Source organism: Lissotriton vulgaris, chromosome 3_1, assembly GCF_964263255.1.
Source record: "Lissotriton vulgaris chromosome 3_1, aLisVul1.2, whole genome shotgun sequence".
NCBI lineage: Eukaryota > Metazoa > Chordata > Amphibia > Caudata > Salamandridae > Lissotriton > Lissotriton vulgaris.
Genome location: NC_141689.1, coordinates 1,395,083,641 through 1,395,109,811, shown reverse-complemented (window position 1 = coordinate 1,395,109,811; position 26,171 = coordinate 1,395,083,641).

Sequence of the window (26,171 nt, the reverse complement as noted above, 5' to 3'; positions counted from 1 at the left end):
TGAGGACAGATAATAATGAATTGCCTTTTGATCAACAGCTGCAGAAAGCATTAGCAAAGCAAGAACTGCTTTTGGCAAGCCATAAAGCGAGACCTATTGGCTTTGTCAGAGTTTCTTCCTATGGGGATTACCTCAACTGACTCAACTAATACACCAAAGAGACATTGAATTGATTTGCAATCAGTACAGGTCACTCGTCACTGCCCAGATAGAAACGTGGCCATCTGACTATGAATCTAATTTAGCTGCTGTTAGGCTGGCTAGCTGCATTAGAGACTTTAGGGACTGTCCTCTGCTTTAGTTCAGGGGTTCTCATTAATCTTTTTTTTAAATTTTTTTTATTGAAGTTTTCAAAGAAAGAACGATATACATAATACCATAAAAGGCTGTTAAAATGATAATACAATAATCATGTCATGGTGCACAAATATAGACAATAAAAAATATATATCACTGAAATAGAGCAGGAATAAAAACAGTTACTTACTTCAACAAAAAGTCATACAAGGACTAAACGGCTGTCGGTCAACAATTTATATCAGTATAGAAACATAAGGAGTGGTCTTTCCTGGACTAGGGTGTCCGCAAACCACGGGGGAAGTCATGGAAAGGAGACCAATCGAGTGATGACATGAATAGTGTGGTATATATAGGAAGAAATCGTACGAGGTAGATAGCGTGGCAAGGCATTTTGAACGGTGCGTGAACTTGCATCCGCAATTGATGCACAGGGTAGTACAGTATATGTCGCATAGAAATTTAAAAGAGGAATATGAAAATATAATCGATTTGGTATTTAATTAAGTGGGTTCTCATGATCCTCCAATCGAGTCTTGGATTGCATCGTCATAGGAGATGTCTCTCTTGCCTGTGACCATTGCATGAAAGGCTCCTAGATATCTCGGGGCCTAGATGCTGGGGCATCAACTCCCAATATATGCCAAGTTGTGTGTGGCCATATGCAACATCCGACGGCCAATCCGCGAACTCTGGCAGTTTTTTCCGACCCCGTCTGATAGCAATTTGCTGCTTGGCATATAATAAAAGGGCATGGAGTTTACGTCTTTAAGGCATAGTGTCGTTCACCAATCCCAGGAGGCCTAAGTGTGGGGTCGGGTCATCAGATCTCCCAATAATTTGATTAACAGCAGTGAATATTTTCCGCCAGTATCCAAGGAGATGAGGACAGCTCCAGGCCATGTGTAGAAAGGTAGCATTATCAAAGCCACATCTCCAGCATCTAGCATCCTCCCGTAAGTGCATTCTGTGTAGGCTAATGGGCGTGCGGTAGTATAGATTTAAAAATTTAAAATGAATAAGGCGCAGTTTATAGTTGGGGGAGAGTTCCAATAGTTGTTTACAACAAAAGGACCATTGCTCTTCGGTCAGTGGTATATCTAATTCTGAGTTCCAAAGTCGCATGGATGGTGGTTCCACAACCGGGGCCTGGTCCTGCATAGCGGTGTAGTCTAGTCACCAATTTCCATGGGGAGGCTTTTGCTAATATGTTCTGAAGGGCTTGTAGTGTGGGAGGCTCTTCTGGAAAACCTTCCCAAAAAGAGCGGCATGTCTCCTTTAATTTATGATACGAAAAAATCTCTCAAAAGGGGTGGTTCTCTGAACGTCCCTTCAGAATATATATCAGCGAGTGCGCAAGTGGGTACCACCCATTGACATTTCACCACCACTTTCCTCAAGACAGGGCAGCATCGGGTTGTGTTTTAGAAGAATCGCAGGTGCGTAAGTATCTGCAGACGAGCTCGCTTCTGTAACTCTCTCCACGCCCAGCGTAGGGTATAAGCAGTATAAATATCAACTGACGGTCTAGTGGCTCTGCTATATAAGGCAACCGCCAAAGAGAGTGGCGCCACCTAGTCCAGCTCCACCACCACATGTGGCTGGTAAGGCGTGGGGTAGGCCCAGAAATGTAGGAACTGAGCTTGCGCACATAGTGCATATAAGGGCATATCCGGTGCGCCCAGACCGCCCTGTCTTAACGGCAAAGTCTTCAAAGCCCAGGAAATCCGGACCTGACCTCCTGCCCACACCAGTGCCAGTAACTGGGATCTCGGGCAATTGAAAAAATGTTTCGGGATCGGGATATTTGCAAATAAATAAGGAATTTAGGCAAGACCACCATTTTGGATAGGGCCACCTTCCTGGCAATCGAGAGGGGCAGTGTTGTCTAGTTCTAGCCGCAAGAGGTTCCATAGCAATGGCAGAGAGTAACGGAGATAATGGGCAACCTTGCCTTGTGCCCCGGCAGATGTCAAACGGGTCCGAGATCATACCATTTACTCAAACTCTTGCAGTCGGTTTAGTGTAAAGCAGTCTAATTTGGGCAATAAACATCTGGCTCAATCCCATACGTTCCAGTATGCGGAATAAGTAAGGCCATTCTAGGGAGCCAAACGCCTTGGTGGCGTCGAGGAATACAGCCGCAGCGTGCACTGTAGGGTGAAGATAATGCAGCACCGAGAAGATGGTTCTGAGATTATGGGAGTTGGAACGGCCAGGTATGAACCCCGACTGATCCGGAAGGGCCACAATCGGAAGCAGTGGTTGCAGGCGGTCCGCTGTAAGTTTAGCAAATATTTTTACATCGAGGAAAGCGGCCTGTAGGAGTCCAATGATAATTCGTCTTCGTCTGGTTTTAATAATGTTATGATCAATGCCTCTCTCATCGAGGCCGGGAGAACACCCAGTTCTAGCGATTCAGCATATACGGCGTGTAACCGTGGTGCCAGTTCCTCCGCATATGCTCTATAAAATGCAGTTGTAAGGCCATCTGGGCCAGGTGCCTTATTCAGTGGCAAACCACTAATCACTTTAGCAATGTCAGCAATCGTTACTGCGTGGTCCATATATTTGCGATGTGCGTCATTAAAACAGACTAATGCGATTGAGTCTAGGAAGTCCTGGAGGTTCTCCGGTATAGTAGTGTGTGGTAGTATATAAATTGGAGTAGAAGGCCCTGAACTCTTGCAAAATCTCGGGCTGCCCCACGACTGCCCGGATCATTAATTGTGTGTATAAATGCAATGTTTCTGGTATTTTTAATAAGGTTTGCTAATGTGCGACTCGGCCTGTCCCCCTCTCCATATTTTCTGGCCTCGGCGAGTTTACCCAGGAATTTAAGTTCCCGTTGTGCCTCCTCTGCATATTCAAGCAATTTCCCCTTCAATTCTGTCACTGTCTCAGGGCGTGGGTCAATACAGAATAGGTTCTCTAGCTCTTTTAACTTCCCTTCTATGGTGCTTAATGTGCCCCTGATGGCCTTCAGTTCTCCCGCCTGTTTCGAACCTCCAAATATCGAGTAGGTTACCCTCTGTCATAATATCATGTAGAGCCTGACATGCATGAGGGTGTAGTGGCCTTGACGCACCTCTGCGATCCAGGGTGTCGTTGAGGACGACCTTAGTCACCCCACCCCCAAATTATGGTGGCACAACCCATCTCAGTGATTCTGGCCCAGACTTCCCTGAAGAATTCCAGCGTGTCCGTGTTTGGACCATATACCGCTGTCAACACTACTGACCTACCACACAATACAATTAATCTCCCTTCTGGGTCAAGATACGTTTTGCACTCTCTCCAGTCCAAACCACGCCTCACCAATAAGGCCACTCCACAGGCATAGTTTGAATAAATAGCAGAATATATATCACCCCACTGGCTGTGTCGTAATTTTGCTGAAGGCTGTGTGTTAAGATGCGTTTCTTGTAGGAAACATATGTCTACTGCATGTCTTTGCAGATACGCGTGCATAAGCCTAGCTTTTCTACCATCATTTAAACCTCGGATATTCCAAGTTAGGATTTTAAGCGAATTTTTAGTCACTCCCATGACTGTCCAGTTGGTGTCAGGTGTTTACCCCCACGGTTATCGTCCACAAGTATACAGCTTGATCTTGCGGGATAGTTTCTGTTAAGGACCAACATTCAAACAAACCTCCAAACACCCCCACCCCCTCCAACCCCCCAACCCCTCCCAATCAGGTTGTGTCAGATCCCACCCATAGTCACGCAAAGCATGGAACTAGACATGAGAACAAAACATTGGGAAACACCCCTCGGAGGCATGGAAGCTCAAACATACACCTCTGTTCGCACAGGGTGACTGAGGAAAAGAAAGGGAGGGCTCGCCCGTAGGGCCTCAACATTTAAAAGTTAACATGATATCATGGCTTATAATATGAATGGCATATATGAGAACATGTTTAATCTAACAGCATTGCAAGGGAGACTTCCTGAAGAACCAGAGTATTAATAATAAAGTATGAACCATTTTCCACTTGTATAGATTACACTACTAATTGTCAGTCTGACCATACGACTTGTATAAATGTTCACTAGTCATTATCACTCAGGAGACCTTCATTTTCACCTCCCCCAGTGTTTGCCGCCTTTGCCTTAGGACCGCAGACATGCTTGGCCAACTTGAGTGCGGATTTAGCGCCAGTAAAGTAATGCGCACTTCCATCGTGGGAGACTTTAAGTTTAGCAGGATATAGCAGTGAGTATGGAATCTCTGCCTGTAGCAAAAGGCGTTTCGCAGGGAGGAATTCTCGGCGGGCAGCCTGCACCATTGGGGTGAAGTCAGGGTAAAAGGAGATGCTGTTACCTTTGTGCGTGATTTGCCCCTTCTCTCTTGCCAATTTTAGTATCAAGTCTCTGTCCTGGTAGTTTAGGAGTTTTGCCAGTATGGGTCTGGGTGTGCCACCCACCGGCGGTTTGGGGCCTAGCGCCCTGTGCGCTTTCCACTGTGAATACGGGGGACAGGTGGGGGTCAAAGAGTTCAATGAGGAGGTCCGAAACAAATACTTCCATCTTTGCTATGGCTGTCGTCTCTGGAATGCCCGTAATTCGAACGTTGCTTCTCCTGGAGTGCGCCCCCAAATCATCTGTCTTTTCCCGTATGACTGCCAGGAGTTTGTCCATGTGACATCTGTTCCTTGGTTGTCTGTTGGAATTCTCGCTCTTCAGTGTGGCGATTTTTCCAAACAGTCCAGGCGTGTTTCATGGTTGGAGACTTGGGACTTTACAGAGTCTAATTGGGATGTTAGAGCGTCCAGTTTGGCATCTGTTTCGAAGACTGCAACGTACATCTAGCATCAGCGATCTGATGTCTTCCTCCTGTACAGCACCAGGATTATCGCCACCCGCCGCTCCCAGTGCATCCTGTTCCGTGGAGACCTGCCTCGCCGGTCTTTTATTGTCAAAGGTGATTTTTGGTTGGCGATTGCTGTTTTTGCCCATATCGACCTCAAGGTGGTTGAGGATGCGTGTGAGTGGCAGAGCGCAGTGTTTCCACCCCCAGGTCACCTCTTCCAACTTGGGCAGGCAGTCACGAGGGGACAGCAGTAGCGGAGAGCACCAGCGTGTCCGCCTGGCAATGTTAACGGATAGAGGTGGGCTATTATCTACAATCTGGGCCACACATAGAAGGATTTGTTTCCCAAGAGGCAGTAACAGCGCCTCCCCCTCAGTTCTCCCTCCACCTCCACGACACCGGCATCCAGGGTTCAGTCACTCGGGACTCCCATGCACAGGCGAACCTCTTCTGGCATGCAGTGGAGCGTAATGCAGCCGCGTCCAGTTAATGGCGACACACCCCCAGATATACACCAGTAGATGCGGCATTCGCACGTGCGGCTGGCAGTATTGTGGCAGTGTCAACCGGTCCCCTGCATCCCACCTCCTCACCTTCAGTGGCGGTTTCACGGCAAGATTACTCCCATGTGGCGCAAAACAGCTTTCTGGTGAGCAGCTAGGCCAGCCAGCATGCCCCGCGGATTCCACTCAGCAGCGACGCAAATGGTGGGCTGGGTCTCACGCATGTGGCGCAGAAAGCTGCTCTCATGACTCGCGGATCTAATCCGGGGATATGGCACCACACGCAGGGTTCCACTCAGTGAGGGAGCATATTTCAGCAGGTTTTAAGGTAGGCCTGTGGCGTCCGACAGCGGCTGGGAGGGCCCGCAGCAGCAGCGTCACTATCGCGGCCCAGTCTGCAACAAGATGGCGACTCCCGGTATTTACTGGCGCGATGTGTAATAAAAGCTGTTTCTTCGTGCAACTAGCAGCCGGCACTGTACCTTTGGGAGTCTGGTCACAGGAACTCACCACAGGCACTCGCTCCGCAGCTCATTCCGCACCCATCAGACCCCAGCATGAAGGGCCCATCAATCACCGGGCTCAGTTGTCAGGCTCGCTCGGAGAAGTCTGATCTGCACTCTGCCACCGGCGCCGCCTCCTCCGGTCCGCGCCTTCGCCGGCTCAAACTCGACACAGGCTTCAGATCAGACCGCTGCTTTCGAGCATCTGGCTCCACAGGGACTCCGACTCTCAGTGGTTGGTAGTTGTGCCCTCCTAGCCGCCCTTTATATAGAATTAATATAGGATATGTGCCTCAGTCGGCGGAGCTCGCTCAAGAAGCGGCCATTTCACTGCTTGGCTAGCCACGCCCCCCGGGTTCTCATTCATCCTTAATAGCACGATTAACGGAAAGAATTGTTCAAAATGTTCATTATACACTACCTTTGTGCTGCAGCTCCCCCTTCTGATTCACCCAGAAGGCAAGTGCTGACCAATGACCAGCTTTCCTGCAGAGTTCATATTTGCATTTTGCAGCACTATACGTACGAGGGACTTCTCTTCTGACTGCTCAGGCATCACAGTCTGCTCCTGCACATGGATACTCTTAAAAAGGGTGTGAACTAACAGGAAAGCGAAAGCAACTCCCACTGCAGAACTGTTTGAGGTTTAAATTTAGGCGGTGCTGTCTTTAGGCATTCAGATTGCTTTTTATATTGTCCAAGCAACAACTTCTAGCTTTTAATATTGGCTAGAGAGTTATATTGCTTTTGTTGCAGTGGAGTGGTTTGCCACAGTTCCACGTCATAGAGGCATTCTGTACAAATCTAAATGTGGCCACTGAAATATGCTTCTAGTGCTTTTGGTATTTTCGACATGTTTATAGATTTACGGCACTTGCTACATAATCCATCATCTACTGCATCTTTTGCAGATTAAAAAAAAATCTAGCTCAAATGCATTAAGTTGCCATACACGGTGCCACACAGTGGTACATTCTTTGCAAAGATTAACTGGACATTTGTTTGTTGCTATTTGCAGTATTCAGGTTTTAACTGGTACTAACAAGATGAAACTTTTGTTGAGACAGTAATAAATTGTATTACAATGATTAAATAGTCAAGTCAAGTCAAATAATTTATATAGCGCACTACATACCCAGAAGGTCTCAAGGCGCTTGAGGAGGGGTGGGGAATTACTTGTCGAATATCCAAGTTTTAAGTTGCTTTCTGAATGCTAGATGGTTCTGAGTGAGGCGAAGGTGAATGGGAAGTGAGTTCCAGGTTTTAGCTGCCAGGTAGGAGAAGGATCTTCCTCCCATATTAGTCTTGTTGATGCGAGGTACAGTGGCAAGGGCTTGGTTGGAGGAGCGTAGCTGGCGGGAGGGGGTGTAGAAGGAAAGTCGAGTGTTGAGGCATTCGGGTCCAAGTTCGTAAAGTGTGTGCGTGGGTTAGGAGGCGGAATGTTATCCTCTTATTGACGGGGAGCCAGTGGAGGTTTTTCAGGTGGCTCGAAATGTGGTCTTTACGCGGGATGTCTAGTATGAGTCTGGCTGATGCGTTCTGGATGCGTTGGAGTTTTTTCTGAAGTTTTGCGGTGGTGCCGGCGTATAGGGTGTTCCCGTAGTCTAGGCGGCTCGTGACCAGTGCGTGGGTGACCGTTTTTCTGGTTTCGGTGGGGATCCAGCGAAATGTTTTTTTGAGCATGCGAAGAATGTTGAAGCAGGATGATGAAACGGCGTTGACTTGTCTGTTCATTGAGAGAGAGGAGTCCAGGATGACGCCTAGGTTCCGTGTGTGGTCCGTCGGGATGGGTGCTTTTCCAAGGGCCTCTGGCCACCAAGAGTCGGCGGAGGGAGAGGTACCTAAGATAAGGACTTCTGTTTTGTCTGAGTTCAGTTTCAGGCGGCTGTGCTTTATCCACTCGGCAACTTCTTTCATTCCTTCATGTAGGTTGGTTTTGGATCAGTTGAGTGTCATCAGCGTAGGAGATGATGTTGAGGTTGTGTTGGCGTGCGATGGTCGCGAGGGGGCTCATGTATACGTTGAAGAGGGTGGGGCTGAGTGAGGATCCTTGTGGAACGCCGCAAGTGACTTCAGTGGCCTCTGACTTGAATGGTGGGAGGCGGACTCTTTGAGTTCTTCCGGCGAGGAACGAGGAGATCCATTCCAGTGCTTTCCCTTGTATTCCGATGTTTCTGAGGCGTTGTAGGAGGGTGCTATGACAGACTGTGTCGAAGGCTGCGGAGAGGTCAAGGAGGATGAGGGCGACTGTGTCTCCATTGTCCAGTAGAGTTCGAATGTCGTCTGTTGCTGCGATGAGGGCGGTCTCAGTGCTGTGTTTGGCTCGGAAGCCGGACTGTGAGAAGTCGAGGGATTTGTTGGTTTCGAGGAAGGCGGCGAGCTGGTTGTTGACGGCTTTCTCAATGACTTTGGCCGGGAATGGTAGGAGCGAGATGGGGCGGTAGTTTTTGAGTTCGGTGGGGTCGGCTGTGGGTTTTTTCAGAAGGGTGCTGAGTTAGGCGTGTTTCCAGCTTTCCGGGAAGGTGGCGGAGTTGAAGGAGCAGTTGATGACGTCCCGGAGGTGAGGTGCTATGATAGTCTGCTTTGTTGAAGATGTGGTGAGGGCATGGGTCTGTAGGGGAACCAGAGTGAATGGTGTTCATCCGGCGGATGGTGTCCTCGTGGAGATAGGGTTCCAGTCGTTGAGGATGTTCGAGGGGGGTGAGGGTACGGCAGAAGGTTGTGAGGGTTGGTCTCTGGGTTGGTTGTCGAAGCTGTTGTGGATGTCTGCGATTTTGTCGTGGAAGAACGAGGCTAGGGAGTCGCAAAGGGTTTGAGAGGGAGTGATGTCGTTGGAGTTGGCAGAGGATTTGGTAAATTCTTTGATGATGTTGAATAATTCCTTGCTGTTGTGGGCGTTGTTGTCTAGTCGGTCTTTAAGTGCAGCTTTCTTGGCAGTCCGGATCAGTTGGTGGTGTGTGCGGGTGGCGTTTTTGAAGGCGTCCTTGGTGCTGGTGTTCGGGTCTTTTTTCCAGGCCTTCTCGAGGGAGCGACAGAGTTTCTTGGAATTCTTAAGATCATAGTTGAACCAGGGGGCGTTTTTGCTGCCTAGTTTGTTTTGACGTTTTTTCAAAGGTGCTAGGTTGTCGGCGCTGTTGGTTAGCCATTGAGTGAAGTTAATGGCTGCTTGGTTGGGGTTCGAAGAGTGGGCAGGGGGGTTTTGAAGAAGCGATGAGATCATCTGGTCGATGGTGATTTTGTTCCAGTTTCTTCGTAGAGTGGGTTGAGGATGGTTGTGGGTTGTGGTCTTTTTGTAGACAAAGTGAACGCAGCTGTGGTCCGTCCAATGGAGAACTGTGGTGTGACTGAAGGAGATATGTTTGCTGGAGGTGAAGATGGGGTCGAGTGTGTGGCCTGCGTAGTGAGTGGGGGTGTTAACAAGTTGTTTGAGTCCAAGGTTGGCGAGGTTGTCCAGTAAGGTGGTGGCGTTGCTGTCGTTGCTCTTTTCCAGGTGAAAATTGAGGTCTCCCAGTAGAATGTAGTCCTCGGAGGGGAGGGCGTGTGGGGTGATAAAGTCAGTGATGTCTTCACTGAATTGTGCACGGGGTCCTGGTGGCCTGTAGAGGAGGGTGCCTCTGAGAGTGGTCTTGGGGTCGGTGTGGATCTGGAAGTGAAGGTGTTCGGCGCTAGTGAGGTTGACGTCTGAGCTGGTTGAGATGCGGATGGAATTCTTATGGACGATGGCGATGCCTCCTCCTGTTTGCTTGGTGCGGTCCTTACGAATGATCTTGTATCCTTCCGGGATGGCAATGGTGATGTCTGGGGCTGAGGAGGCGTTCATCCATGTTTCTGTTAGGAAGGCGACGTCCGGAGAAATGGTGTCTAGTAGATTCCAAAGGTCGATGGCGTGTCTGTGGACCGAGCGGGTGTTGAGCAGGATGCACTTCAGGTGGTTGGTGTCAGATCTCTGTTTGGTGTTCGTGGATGTGGAGTTGGTCTTGGTGCTGTCATATTTGCAGGAGTTGCATGTGAAGGGTCCATGGGTGTGTCCAGGAGCGGCTTGGGCGCAGGTGGGGAGACGGCCGGGATTAAGGGCTAAGAGGGTGGAGGCGTCGTATGTAATGCGGGTGGGGTGGGTAGGACGGGGGCCAGGGGGTCTGGCGCTGGGCGCGGGCTTGGCGCGGACGGGCGTAGACGGGCTTACTTTTGGCGCGACCGCTGCGCGTAAAAGCATCTGTCATATATGGATAGTGGGGGGGCGAGGGAGGAGCAGCCGGGAGGCGGGTGCGGGGCTGGTAGGCGAGGCTAAACAACAACAAGCACAAAATGGCAGTGATACAAACGGCGCAGGACGAGATGGGGTACGGCGCTACAGTAAATAAATAAACAGCGAAACCAAGTCTGCTAAGAGGCGCTGCAGATAGCGGAGCGTGCACAGCAAGGTGAAGGTGAAAACGATACCAGCAGAAGCAGGCTGATGTGTAGGGAGTAGCGAGGGGAGCGACCTCTTCGCCGAGGCTCAGGACGGTCTACTGCTACAGAAAATGATGGATTACTGAGAGCGTATCTAGGTCGGCTGTCCTCGCGGCAGAGGAGGCACAGACCTAGTAGCTGAGGTTATGACCCAGGAAATAACATCAGCAATAAAGGGCTTCGTGAGAGGGAAGATGCCGGTATCTGACCGATTCCCGGGGGAAACCTATGCCCCATATCAAACAGAACTCTCCCCTAAATTAGCAGAATAATATAAAATAGCTAGAGAGACCGGAACCCTCCCCACATCCACAAGAGAAGCAATTATGATCCCTTTTGTTGAAGCTGGGAAAGCTGGGTAATGACTATAATTGATAGTAAGATCTTGCAAACAGACTTCTTCCATATATGCAGAGACTGGTGCACCGTGACCAGGCCGGCTTAATTCCTGGCCGAAAACAGCAATGAATATGCAGACTCCAGTCTATATTAGAAGATGACTCCTATAACTGCCACCTGGCAGCAATTCTCAGTGTAGATCTCGAAAATGCCCTTCAACAGCCTAGAGTGGCTGTACTTGTATGCATTGCTGGAACAAATGCAATTGGGGCGAGGCTTTATAGCTTGGACTAAACTATTGAAGACCAGCCCGAAGGCGAGGGTTCACACTGGGCACACCATTCCTGATAGCTTTGAGATTGGACGGAGTACAAGACGGGGACGTCCCTTGTCCCCATTGCTATTTACGTTGGCCATACTGCTACTGGTGGTAGCAGTCAGGAGTGGACGTTGGTATCAGGAGTCCACATCGAAAATTGTCACCGCAGAATAACCCCTCATGCCGATGATCTTTGGCTTTTTAGGTCTCGCGACCTATCAATGCGCGCAAGCGCATCGAGCGGAGCGAGAATTCAAGTGGCGAAAATCGTCAAACCAAGGGCTTTCAGCCCCGCGGTTTTCATGCAGTTCACGTGAATCACGTGATTAAACATGCACGCGCATCGGCAGCATTTCTCCTGCAGGCTCGCAAAAGGCTCTCCTCCCTCCCCACATCAAAGTCATCAATCACCCTCCCACAGGCTTCCCCAGCGCTGCCCCGCCCCCTGCTTCACGGCAACTTGTTTATTAACTTGTTCCCTGCTTGCCTCTCCCCCGCCCCCCCTCCCCCACCACAGCAATGCCGAGGGCTGGTTTCACTTTCAGCCGCAGGCCGGCCGTACTTTCAGTTTTGTTGTCTGCAGTCTCAGCCTCTCTCGCTTCTTTCTCTATCCGTCTCCTACACGTCGCCCTTGCACAGTCCCTCTGCTTCTTTCACCCCCTCCTTCTCTCCCTCTTTTTTTCTCTTCTTTCTGTCTTCCTCACTCTGTCTTCCTAGCGAGAATTACGTGGTATGTTTTGCAAACACTTCTTCGTTTCTAGTAGCATGGCAACAGGGACACTGCACTCAGTTCAAACCCTTTCAGTGACGATGCTTGTACTGCCCTCCGCTCAGAGGTAACCATGGAGCTACGAGCAGCTCTTAACATTTCTACACATCACTGCAATATCAGAAATGAACAAATGAAACTTGTGCAGTTGAAAGAAGATACGCTTCGATTGCAATGTTTCTGCAAAAAGGGGAAAGACTGTGATAATGTGCTTAATCAGCGAGGCAAGGTGACTTCGTTTCTCCACTTCCTGTTGCCAGAGGGGGGGGGAAAACATACAGCTAATTCCGAGTTCTTAAAAAAGGGTGCATCCGATAAAGCGTGAGACAAACCCCCGGTCAGTCAAATTACCCTCTGCACTCCTCCCCTCGCTCTCATTCCCAGGCTCTCCCGCCCCCATCCGGCTTCCCTCCCACACTTCTCCCAATACAGCCTCTGCACCCTCTGCACTCCTCCCCCATCCGGCTTCATGGCAGCTGAAGCTTTGCACCCATTGTCTACCAGAACTCAGTGGTGAAAAACACCCTTGTCGTTCGTTTTCCACCCGTTTGCAATTTCCATGCTATGTAGGGCCCACACATCATCTGTACCTGCTTTCAACTGCCAGGCAGATGAATGAAGGGGCCCCTATAGAACATGCTTCTCCTCGCTAAAATACCTGGCCTCCTACCAACCTCTGTGACATCCCTCCTTACCCCGCCCGAAACGGTATCCTCTCCCCTCAAGGCAGAGAGACTGTGCTGCGTTGTCACACTCAGAGACCTGCTACGAGTAACAACTTTTGTTACCCACAAGTATTCGGTCATAGCAGTGAATAACCCGGTTTAGAAACTGGCTGTTTATAAACCATCTCACCGGAGCTCATTTTATCGATCTTTGAAGAGCAAAACGTCGTCATCAATATCGGTAACAGAACCTGCAGATCACCACAGCGGGCACTCAACCTAATAAACTAACCTTCCTGCACTGAACAAGATGCACTACATGCTCTCGGTTAGGACCGGCACCGGCTGTCACTATCTTCCAACACTGACTGAGAGACTTGAATGATCCACTGGTTTGGCTGGGTTCCACTGTGTACTCCCTTTCACACAGCAAACTTCAAGACAGTGAAAGTGACTTTTGACATGGTCGGTTGTGTTTCACAGAAAACACCCCTTTCAACCGAGTAGTACAGTCTCAGGAGCAGTGTACGTATATTAGAGGATGTACATTGTTAATGCCCACTTACACATCGCACACCAAAACACGAATAACCTCCAGGTGGTTACATAACTGCTGTTATTTTCACAACTCAAAAGAAGTTGTTGTATCGACCTTGGAATAAATACATGCTGAGTCAACACTATCCAGATTGCAACATATGTTGACAAAGTGTATGTGTGCGTCCACTGCATACACTTAATTAATTGAGATATCCTGCCTCTATCAAAGATCAGCAGGGAGAAGCTTTGCGTCCACGACAATTCTTCCAGCTCTACAGAACTGCAAAGAGAAAAGGAATACTAACACGTGCAAATGCATTTCAGTACATTACACTGTACAGTACACTCATTTTAACAGGAGTTCCTGGGAACAAGTAAAATTCAGTTTGAAAAAACACGGTATTCATGTCCTGCCACTAATAATAAACGCAGTCCATTAACATCCTGTTTAGAGCATATGTGCTTACAAATACACACTCATCACACATTTATTACCACAGTACAGCACATTGAACATGATAAAAACACTGTGTATTGCCACACAGATTACATACTGCAAAGACTTTAAGCAGGGAAATCACTAATAGCCACAAGTCTTTTTTCAATGTCATTTTACCACCCATTATGAATTTAACCCATTGAACCCTGGTTTTGTTAAATAGCTTTTTTTTAATTAAAACACATTAAAATGCCATGGCATATACCAAATATGCAAAGGCACAGTGTAATATGCTATTCACTGGCATCACTGAAGGAGTAGCAGGGTGTCATGGCCCACTTGAAGCAGCACTACAACTTCAGCCCAACGTAGATTATTGTAGGGTTTTCCACTTACTTTCTTTCCATTTCAGTTCAATTTTGTGACCTTCACGAATTTGCTAAGTTGGCCAACTTCGTACAGCCCTCATTTTGATCCTTTTTCACTTAAAACAAGGTCATCGCCAGCTTCCACATTTGGCCCCAGGAGTGCTAATCTACTTATTGGCAAACTTCATCGACTTCAAAGCTAAAATTGATTTGTTAAAATAATACAAACAGCAATTTCTAAATGGACAACTGATAAACGGCCGGTATCTAGCTAGGCACACTGTCAAAGCCCACACAGACAACTCTTTTCGACAAAAGAAACAAGCACTGGCGTTGCCAATAGGTCTCGCAGTAGGAAAGTTGGAGCTATTGGTTTTGTAAATAACATTTTATATTTATATATTGTTATTGACAATGCCAATAACGATATATAAATATAAAATGTCATTTAGAAAACCAATAGCTCCAACTTTCCTACTGCGAGACCTATTGGCAACGCCAGTGCTTGTTTTATTAGGGAACACTTGTGATGACCAAATTAGAGTCAAGATTACGCTGATCGAATTCAGAGATATTTCTGGGCTTGAAAGAAATTGGCTGAAATCTAGCCTGGTCCCGTTGGAAGCTGGCCGCGATCCTCTGCTAAGTCTCAATAGATTGCGATGTCAACCGCATTGCCTGCAGTATCTTGGCGTCTGGATCTTCCATGACCCAACCAATCTTTTTGAGCGAAATTTGGGCAAAGCTCTTAGGGAATAACTGAAAAGTATGGAGTTTTGGAAATCACTTCCCCTTTCAGTGGCCAGGAGAGTGACATTACTTAAGACGGTGGCCTGCTGTACTTTTTCACAGCCATATCAATGTGGATAGCCAGAGCATGATTTCAAGAACTAGACACCTTGAGCACTTGGTTTAATTGGGGGATGGGACGTCGAAGGATCGTCCTTGCCATGTTACAACGACCAGTCACAAAGGGAGGTTTGGCGGTTCCAGAATTCAAAACTTATTATTTGGCTGCATAATTACAATGTGTTGCTGGTAGGCAGCGCAAGAAAGGGAGATGGGGTATTTTGATCCCTCATTGGACCGCCTAATCAGACTACTCCCTCCTGCAGACTGGTCTTAGTGTAGAAGGGGACACAAGAACATAAAGTGGTGCGTAAATGCTGGTTTGGCTGCTTACAGAAGTTGAGGTGAAAAATGTCCTATTCGCCAACTCATACTATTGCCATGCTAGCAACGCGACCTCATGGGGGAGATTGGGGAGGACTTATGGACTGGGTGACGGCCTGGGCAGCAATAGTGGGTGACCTATTCCAAGACTGGGAATTACTCTCAATTGAAAAATTCAGAACAGAATTTGATATTCCACAGGGCCACTTTTTAGGTCTTGTGACCTATCAATGCGCATGCGCACTGATAGAGAAGCAAGACTATAGGGCTTTAAACAAACTTTAACTAACTGGCGATTTGGTGCTGTGCCCGTGCGCTTTTAGGTCAATGTGCTTGCGGCCGTGTCTCCTTATTTGACTTGTTTTGCTTGTTTTATTCGATTTCATTAAAGCACGTTTGTCATGGCAGCATCTTCCATGCCACCACGTGTTTCGGGCACTTAACTGTCCGTTTCTCACGAGTTTACGGGGCTAGACCTCGTACATAAGTGATCAGCCTGTGAAAATAACTCTCAAGCTCTTTTTATACATTCCCCAAAACTATTCTGAAATCACACGACTAATTTCAACAAAATGGTCCAAATTGCCTATTAACTGTTCACATCACACATTTAAAAATGTAAAAATCCTTGTACGAGATGGGCAATTAATTTAGCTAATTCTCTCCAATGTTTAAAAATTAGACATAATTAAATACCATGGAAGCACGTTCCGGTCTCAAATTGATCACACGTCTGCCCCACTTCCGCACCCGTGTCTGTGGCAAGAGTTTGATTTCAAGGAGAAACAGTAGCACCATCTATTTGATCGAAAAAAAGATATAACAAGGTTGCTTGCTATTAACAGCATGATTTTATACTTCAAACTAGCCTCTCTCATGCATTTTCGGATTGCAAGAGGTTATCATTTGTCTAGTTATTTAAGTCAAAGCACATTATTCAAACATATACTTAAATATAAGGCCAATGATCAGCCTTTCTGTAAATGATCTGTTACCTTAAACTTTGTGAAATGGGAATTTTGTGATTTTTGGTATGATTTCAAGCTTATTATGGGAGCAGGGCCATGCTGGTTCTGGAGAATTTCAGAAGCTTTATTTTAGTGTCTTTACGTGACTTTTACTAATTACGGAGTTCTTCTTTAAAGAAAATGTTTGTAGTCACACCGTTCTTCTCCCAGTACCGTCTGTAAAATGTACTACATTTTAACAAGACAATTAAGCAATTTGAGCATCACAATTGTGATATTTTCCCCCTGTTTCTTTGCTAGCATATTTTAGATTGCAGCCTTTAAACATCCCTTTAATAGAACTCCAACAATCAGACCTCTTTCCTAATAAAAAAAAATTACTTTGATCCTATGTAGTGCAAAACCGAAACAGTGCTTTCCCTTTCAAAGTCTCGAATACCCAGTAATGGCCATAATTCGCTCGGCTCTTTAGGTGTTTGGCTGACATGAAAATCTTTCTGTTGGCTATTTCTTCATACGTGGGAAATTTTTAAATTTAATAAATGGTACTGACAAAGACCAATAACTTACTTAACACTTCACTTAAGCTAAAGAAATCCATTGCAGCGCACGTTCAGTGACTAAAAATTGAAATCAAAGCAACCACATTCATCCATCAAAAGAACAGCTCAAGAAGGCTGTATGGTGGGCATCGTAAATAAAAAGTGCACTTTACACGGCAGGCCATCACCTCCACATCCACCATGACATCCACCACCACATCCATCACCACATCTAACACGTCCATCACCACATCTAACACGTCCATCACCACTTACACCACCACATCCACCACCACTTACACCACCACATCCACCACCACTTTCACCACACCCACCACCACCCCATCCACCACCACCAACACCACATCCACCACCACCACCACTGCATCCACCACCACCACTGCATCCACCACCACCACTGCATCCACCACCACCACTGCATCCACCACCACCACTGCATCCACCACCACCACTGCATCCACCACCACTGCATCCACCACCACTGCATCCACCACCACCACCACTGCATCCACCACCACCACCGAATCCACCACCACCGAATCCATCACCTCCACATCCACCACCACTTTCACCACACCCACCACCACTGCATCCACCACCACTGCATCCACCACCACCACTGCATCCACCACCACCACTGCATCCACCACCACCACTGCATCCACCACCACCGAATCCACCACCACCACATCCACCACTACCGAATCCACCACCTCCACATCCACCATCACCACCACATCCACCACCACCACCACATCCACCACCACTTTCACCTCATCCACCACCACCACATCTAACACGTCCACCACCACCACCACTGCATCCACCACCACCACTGCATCCACCACCACCACTGCATCCACCACCACTGCATCCACCACCACTGCATCCACCACCACCACCACTGCATCCGCCACCACCACCGAATCCACCACCACCGAATCCATCACCTCCACATCCACTTTCACCACACCCACCACCACTGCATCCACCACCACCGAATCCACCACCACCACATCCACCACTACCGAATCCACCACCTCCACATCCACCATCACCTCCACATCCACCACCACATCCACCACCACCACATCCACCACCACTTTCACCTCATCCACCACCACCACATCTAACACGTCCACCACCACTTTCACCTCATCCACCACCACCACCACCACATCTAACACGTCCACCACCACTTTCACCTCATCCACCACCACCACCACCACATCTAACACGTCCACCACCACTTCCACCACCACTACATCCACCACCGCATACACCACCAACACCACATCCACCACCACCGAATCCACCACCACCACATCCACCAACACTTTAACCACACCCACCACCATCACATCCACCACCACTACATCCACCACCCCATCCACCGCATCCACCACCACCGCAACATCCACCGCATCATCCACCATATCCACCACATCATCCACCGCATCCACCACCACATCCGCCACATCCACCGCCACATCCACATCCACCACTGCATCCACCACTGCATCATCCACCACCACCGCATCCACCACCACCGCATCCACCACCACCACATCCACCACCGCATCCACCACCACCACATCCACCACCGCATCCACGACCACCACATCCACCACCGCATCCACGACCACCACATCCACCACCGCATCCACCAACACTTTAACCACACCCACCACCACTACATCCTCCACCACCAACACCCCATCCACCACCACTGCATCCACCATCACCACCGCATCCACCAACACTTTAACCACACCCACCACCATCGCATCCACCACACCCACCACCACTACATCCACCACCCCATCCACCACCACCCCATCCACCACCACCCCATCCACCACCACCCCATCCACCACCACCGCATCCACCACCACCGCATCCACCACCACCGCATCCACCACCACCGCATCCACCACCACCGCATCCACCACCACCGCATCCACCACCACCGTATCCACCACCGCCGCATCCACCACCGCCGCATCCACCACCGCCGCATCCACCACCGCCGCATCCACCACCGCCGCATCCACCACCGCCGCATCCACCACCGCCGCATCCACCACCGCCGCATCCACCACCGCCGCATCCACCACCGCCACATCCACCACATCCGCCACATCCACCACATCCACCACCACCACCACATCCACATCCACCACCACATCCACCACATCCACATCCACCACCACATCCACCACCACATCCACCACCACATCCACCACCACATCCACCACCACATCCACCACCACATCCACCACCACATCCACCACCACATCCACCACCACATCCACCACCACATCCACCACCACCACATCCACCACCACCACATCCACCACCACATCCACCACCACCACATCCACCACCACCACATCCACCACCACCACATCCACCACCACCACCACAACCGCCGCCACATCCACCACCGCCACATCCACCGCCACCACATCCACCACCGCCACATCCACAGCCACATCCACCGCCACCACATCCACCACCGCCACATACACCGCCACATACACCGCCACTTTAACCACACCCACCACCATCGCATCCACCACACCCACCACCACTACATCCACCACCACCGCATCCACCACCACCGCATCCACCACCACCGCATCCACCACCACCGCATCCACCACCACCGCATCCACCACCACCGCATCCACCACCACCGCATCCACCACCACCGCATCCACCACCACCGCATCCACCACCACCGCATCCACCACCACCACCGCATCCACCACCGCCGCATCCACCACCGCCGCATCCACCACCGCCGCATCCACCACCGCCGCATCCACCACCGCCGCATCCACCACCGCCGCATCCACCACCGCCGCATCCACCACCGCCACATCCACCACATCCGCCACATCCACCACATCCACCACCACCACCACATCCACATCCACCACCACATCCACCACATCCACATCCACCACCACATCCACCACCACATCCACCACCACATCCACCACCACATCCACCACCACATCCACCACCACATCCACCACCACATCCACCACCACCACATCCACCACCACCACATCCACCACCACCACAACCGCCGCCACATCCACCACCGCCACATCCACCACATCCACCACCGCCACATCCACCGCCACCACATCCACCACCGCCACATCCACCGCCACATCCACCGCCACCACATCCACCACCGCCACATACACCGCCACATACACCGCCACTTTAACCACACCCACCACCATCGCATCCACCACACCCACCACCACTACATCCACCACCCCATCCACCACCACCCCATCCACCACCACCCCATCCACCACCACCGCATCCACCACCACCGCATCCACCACCACCGCATCCACCACCACCGCATCCACCACCACCGCATCCACCACCACCGCATCCACCACCACCGCATCCACCACCACCGCATCCACCACCACATCCACCACCGCCGCATCCACCACCGCCGCATCCACCACCACATCCACCACCGCCGCATCCACCACCGCCGCATCCACCACCGCCGCATCCACCACCGCCACATCCACCACCGCCACATCCACCACCACCACCACATCCACATCCACCACCACATCCACATCCACCACCACATCCACCACCACATCCACCACCACATCCACCACCACATCCACCACCACATCCACCACCACCACATCCACCACCACCACATCCACCACCACCACATCCACCACCACCACATCCACCACCACCACATCCACCACCACCACATCCACCACCACCACATCCACCACCACCACATCCACCACCACCACATCCACCACCACCACATCCACCACCACCACATCCTCCACCACCACATCCTCCACCACCACATCCACCACATCCTCCACCACCACATCCTCCACCACCACATCCTCCACCACCACATCCACCACCACCGCATCCACCACCGCCGCATCCACCACCGCCGCATCCACCACCGCCGCATCCACCACCGCCGCATCCACCACCGCCGCATCCACCACCGCCGCATCCACCACCGCCGCATCCACCACCGCCGCATCCACCACCGCCGCATCCACCACCGCCACATCCACCACATCCACCACCACATCCACATCCACCACCACATCCACCACATCCACCACATCCACATCCACCACCACATCCACCACCACATCCACCACCACATCCACCACCACATCCACCACCACATCCACCACCACATCCACCACCACATCCACCACCACCACATCCACCACCACCACATCCACCACCACCACATCCACCACCACCACATCCACCACCACCACATCCACCACCACCACATCCACCACCACCACATCCACCACATCCACCACCACCACATCCACCACCATCACATCCACCACCATCACATCCACCACACCCACCACCACTACATCCACCACCGCATCCACCGCATCATCCACCATATCCACCACATCATCCACCGCATCCGCCACATCCACCGCCACATCCACATCCACCACTGCATCCTCCACCACCACATCCACCACTGCATCATCCACCACCACATCCACCACTGCATCATCCACCACCACCGCATCCACCACCACCGCATCCACCACCACCGCATCCACCACCACCACATCCACCACCGCATCCACGACCACCACATCCACCACCGCATCCACCACATCCACCACCGCATCCACCACCACCACATACACCACCGCATCCACCAACACTTTAACCACACCCACCACCACTACATCCTCCACCACCAACACCCCATCCACCACCACTGCATCCACCATCACCAACACCCCATCCACCACCACTGCATCCACCATCACCACCGCATCCACCAACACTTTAACCACACCCACCACCATCACATCCACCACACCCACCACCACTACATCCACCACCCCATCCACCGCATCCACCACCACCGCAACATCCACCGCATCATCCACCATATCCACCACATCATCCACCGCATCCACCACCACATCCGCCACATCCACCGCCACATCCACATCCACCACTGCATCCACCACTGCATCATCCACCACCACCGCATCCACCACCACCGCATCCACCACCACCGCATCCACCACCACCACATCCACCATCGCATCCACCACCACCACATCCACCACCGCATCCACGACCACCACATCCACCACCGCATCCACCACCGTATCCACCACCACCACATACACCACCGCATCCACCAACACTTTAACCACACCCACCACCACTACATCCTCCACCAACACCCCATCCACCACCACTGCATCCACCATCACCACCGCATCCACCAACACTTTAACCACACCCACCACCATCGCATCCACCACACCCACCACCACTACATCCACCACCCCATCCACCACCACCCCATCCACCACCACCCCATCCACCACCACCGCATCCACCACCACCGCATCCACCACCACCGCATCCACCACCACCGCATCCACCACCACCGCATCCACCACCACCGCATCCACCACCACCGCATCCACCACCACCGTATCCACCACCGCCGCATCCACCACCGCCGCATCCACCACCGCCGCATCCACCACCGCCGCATCCACCACCGCCGCATCCACCACCGCCGCATCCACCACCGCCGCATCCACCACCGCCGCATCCACCACCGCCACATCCACCACATCCACCACATCCGCCACATCCACCACATCCACCACCACCACCACATCCACATCCACCACCACATCCACCACCACATCCACATCCACCACCACATCCACCACATCCACATCCACCACATCCACCACCACATCCACCACCACATCCACCACCACATCCACCACCACATCCACCACCACATCCACCACCACCACATCCACCACCACCACATCCACCACCACCACATCCACCACCACATCCACCACCACCACCACATCCACCACCACCACATCCACCACCACCACATCCACCACCACCACATCCTCCACCACCACATCCACCACATCCTCCACCACCACATCCACCACATCCACCGCCACCACATCCACCGCCACCACATCCACCGCCACATCCACCGCCACCACATCCACCACCGCCACATACACCACCACATCCTCCACCACCACATCCACCACATCCACCGCCGCCACATCCACCACCGCCACATCCACCGCCACCACATCCACCACCACCACATCCACCGCCACATCCACCGCCACCACATCCACCACCGCCACATCCACCGCCACATCCACCACATCCACCACCGCCACATACACCGCCACATACACCGCCACTTTAACCACACCCACCACCATCGCATCCACCACACCCACCACCACTACATCCACCACCCCATCCACCACCACCCCATCCACCACCACCCCATCCACCACCACCGCATCCACCACCACCGCATCCACCACCACCGCATCCACCACCACCGCATCCACCACCACCGCATCCACCACCACCGCATCCACCACCACCGCATCCACCACCACCGCATCCACCACCACCGCATCCACCGCCGCATCCACCACCGCCGCATCCACCACCGCCGCATCCACCACCGCCGCATCCACCACCGCCACATCCACCACCGCCGCATCCACCACCGCCACATCCACCACCGCCACATCCACCACCGCCACATCCACCACATCCACCACCACCACCACATCCACATCCACCACCACATCCACCACCACATCCACCACCACATCCACCACCACATCCACCACCACCACATCCACCACCACCACATCCACCACCACCACATCCACCACCACCACATCCACCACCACCACATCCACCACCACCACATCCACCACCACCACATCCACCACCACCACATCCTCCACCACCACATCCTCCACCACCACATCCTCCACCACCACATCCACCACATCCTCCACCACCACATCCTCCACCACCACATCCACCACCACCGCATCCACCACCGCCGCATCCACCACCGCCGCATCCACCACCGCCGCATCCACCACCGCCGCATCCACCACCGCCGCATCCACCACCGCCGCATCCACCACCGCCGCATCCACCACCGCCGCATCCACCACCGCCGCATCCACCACATCCACCACCACATCCACCACCACATCCACATCCACCACCACATCCACCACCACATCCACCACCACATCCACATCCACCACCACATCCACCACCACATCCACCACCACATCCACCACCACATCCACCACCACATCCACCACCACATCCACCACCACATCCACCACCACATCCACCACCACATCCACCACCACATCCACCACCACATCCACCACCACCACATCCACCACCACCACATCCACCACCACCACATCCACCACCACCACATCCACCACCACCACATCCACCACCACCACATCCACCACCACCACATCCACCACCACCACATCCACCACCATCACATCCACCACCATCACATCCACCACACCCACCACCACTACATCCACCACCGCATCCACCGCATCATCCACCATATCCACCACATCATCCACCGCATCCGCCACATCCACCGCCACATCCACATCCACCACTGCATCCTCCACCACCACATCCACCACTGCATCATCCACCACCACATCCACCACTGCATCATCCACCACCACATCCACCACTGCATCATCCACCACCACATCCACCACTGCATCATCCACCACCACCGCATCCACCACCACCGCATCCACCACCACCACATCCACCACCGCATCCACGACCACCACATCCACCACCGCATCCACCACATCCACCACCGCATCCACCACCACCACATACACCACCGCATCCACCAACACTTTAACCACACCCACCACCACTACATCCTCCACCACCAACACCCCATCCACCACCACTGCATCCACCATCACCAACACCCCATCCACCACCACTGCATCCACCATCACCACCGCGTCCACCAACACTTTAACCACACCCACCACCATCGCATCCACCACACCCACCACCACTACATCCACCACCCCATCCACCACCACCCCATCCACCACCACCCCATCCACCACCACCGCATCCACCACCACCGCATCCACCACCACCGCATCCACCACCGCCGCATCCACCACCGCCGCATCCACCACCGCCGCATCCACCACCGCCGCATCCACCACCGCCGCATCCACCACCGCCGCATCCACCACCGCCGCATCCACCACCGCCGCATCCACCACCGCCGCATCCACCACCGCCGCATCCACCACCGCCGCATCCACCACCGCCGCATCCACCACCGCCGCATCCACCACCGCCGCATCCACCACCGCCGCATCCACCACCGCCGCATCCACCACCGCCGCATCCACCACCGCCGCATCCACCACCACTGCATCCACCAACACTGCATCCACCAACACTGCATCCACCAACACTGCATCCACCAACACTGCATCCACCAACACTGCATCCACCAACACTGCATCCACCAACACTGCATCCACCAACACTGCATCCACCAACACTGCATCCACCAACACTGCATCCACCAACACTGCATCCACCAACACTGCATCCACCACATCCACCACCGCATCCACCACATCCACCACCACTACATCCACCACCACTACATCCACCACCACTACATCCACCACCGCATCCACCACCACCACATCCACCACCGCATCCACCACCACTACATCCACCACCAACACCGCATCCACCACCACTACATCCACCACCAACACCGCATCCACCACCGCATCCACCACCACTACATCCACCACCAACACCGCATCCACCACCACTACATCCACCACCAACACCGCATCCACCACCACTACATCCACCACCAACACCGCATCCACCACCGCATCCACCACCACCGCATCCACCACCACTACATCCACCACCAACACCGCATCCACCACCGCATCCACCACCACCACATCCACCACCACTACATCCACCACCAACACCGCATCCACCACCGCATCCACCACCACCACATCCACCACCGCATCCACCACCACTACATCCACCACCACTACATCCACCACCAACACCGCATCCACCAACACTACATCCACCACCAACACCGCATCCACCAACACCGCATCCACCAACACCGCATCCACCAACACCGCATCCACCAACACCGCATCCACCAACACCGCATCCACCAACACCGCATCCACCACCGCATCCACCAACACCGCATCCACCACCACCACATCCACCACATCCACCGCATCCACCACCGCATCCACCAACACCGCATCCACCACATCCACCGCATCCACCACCGCATCCACCAACACCGCATCCACCACCGCATCCACCACATCCACCACATCCACCACCGCATCCACCACATCCACCACATCCACCACATCCACCACCGCATCCACCACATCCACCACCACTACATCCACCACATCCACCACATCCACCACATCCACCACCACTACATCCACCACATCCACCAC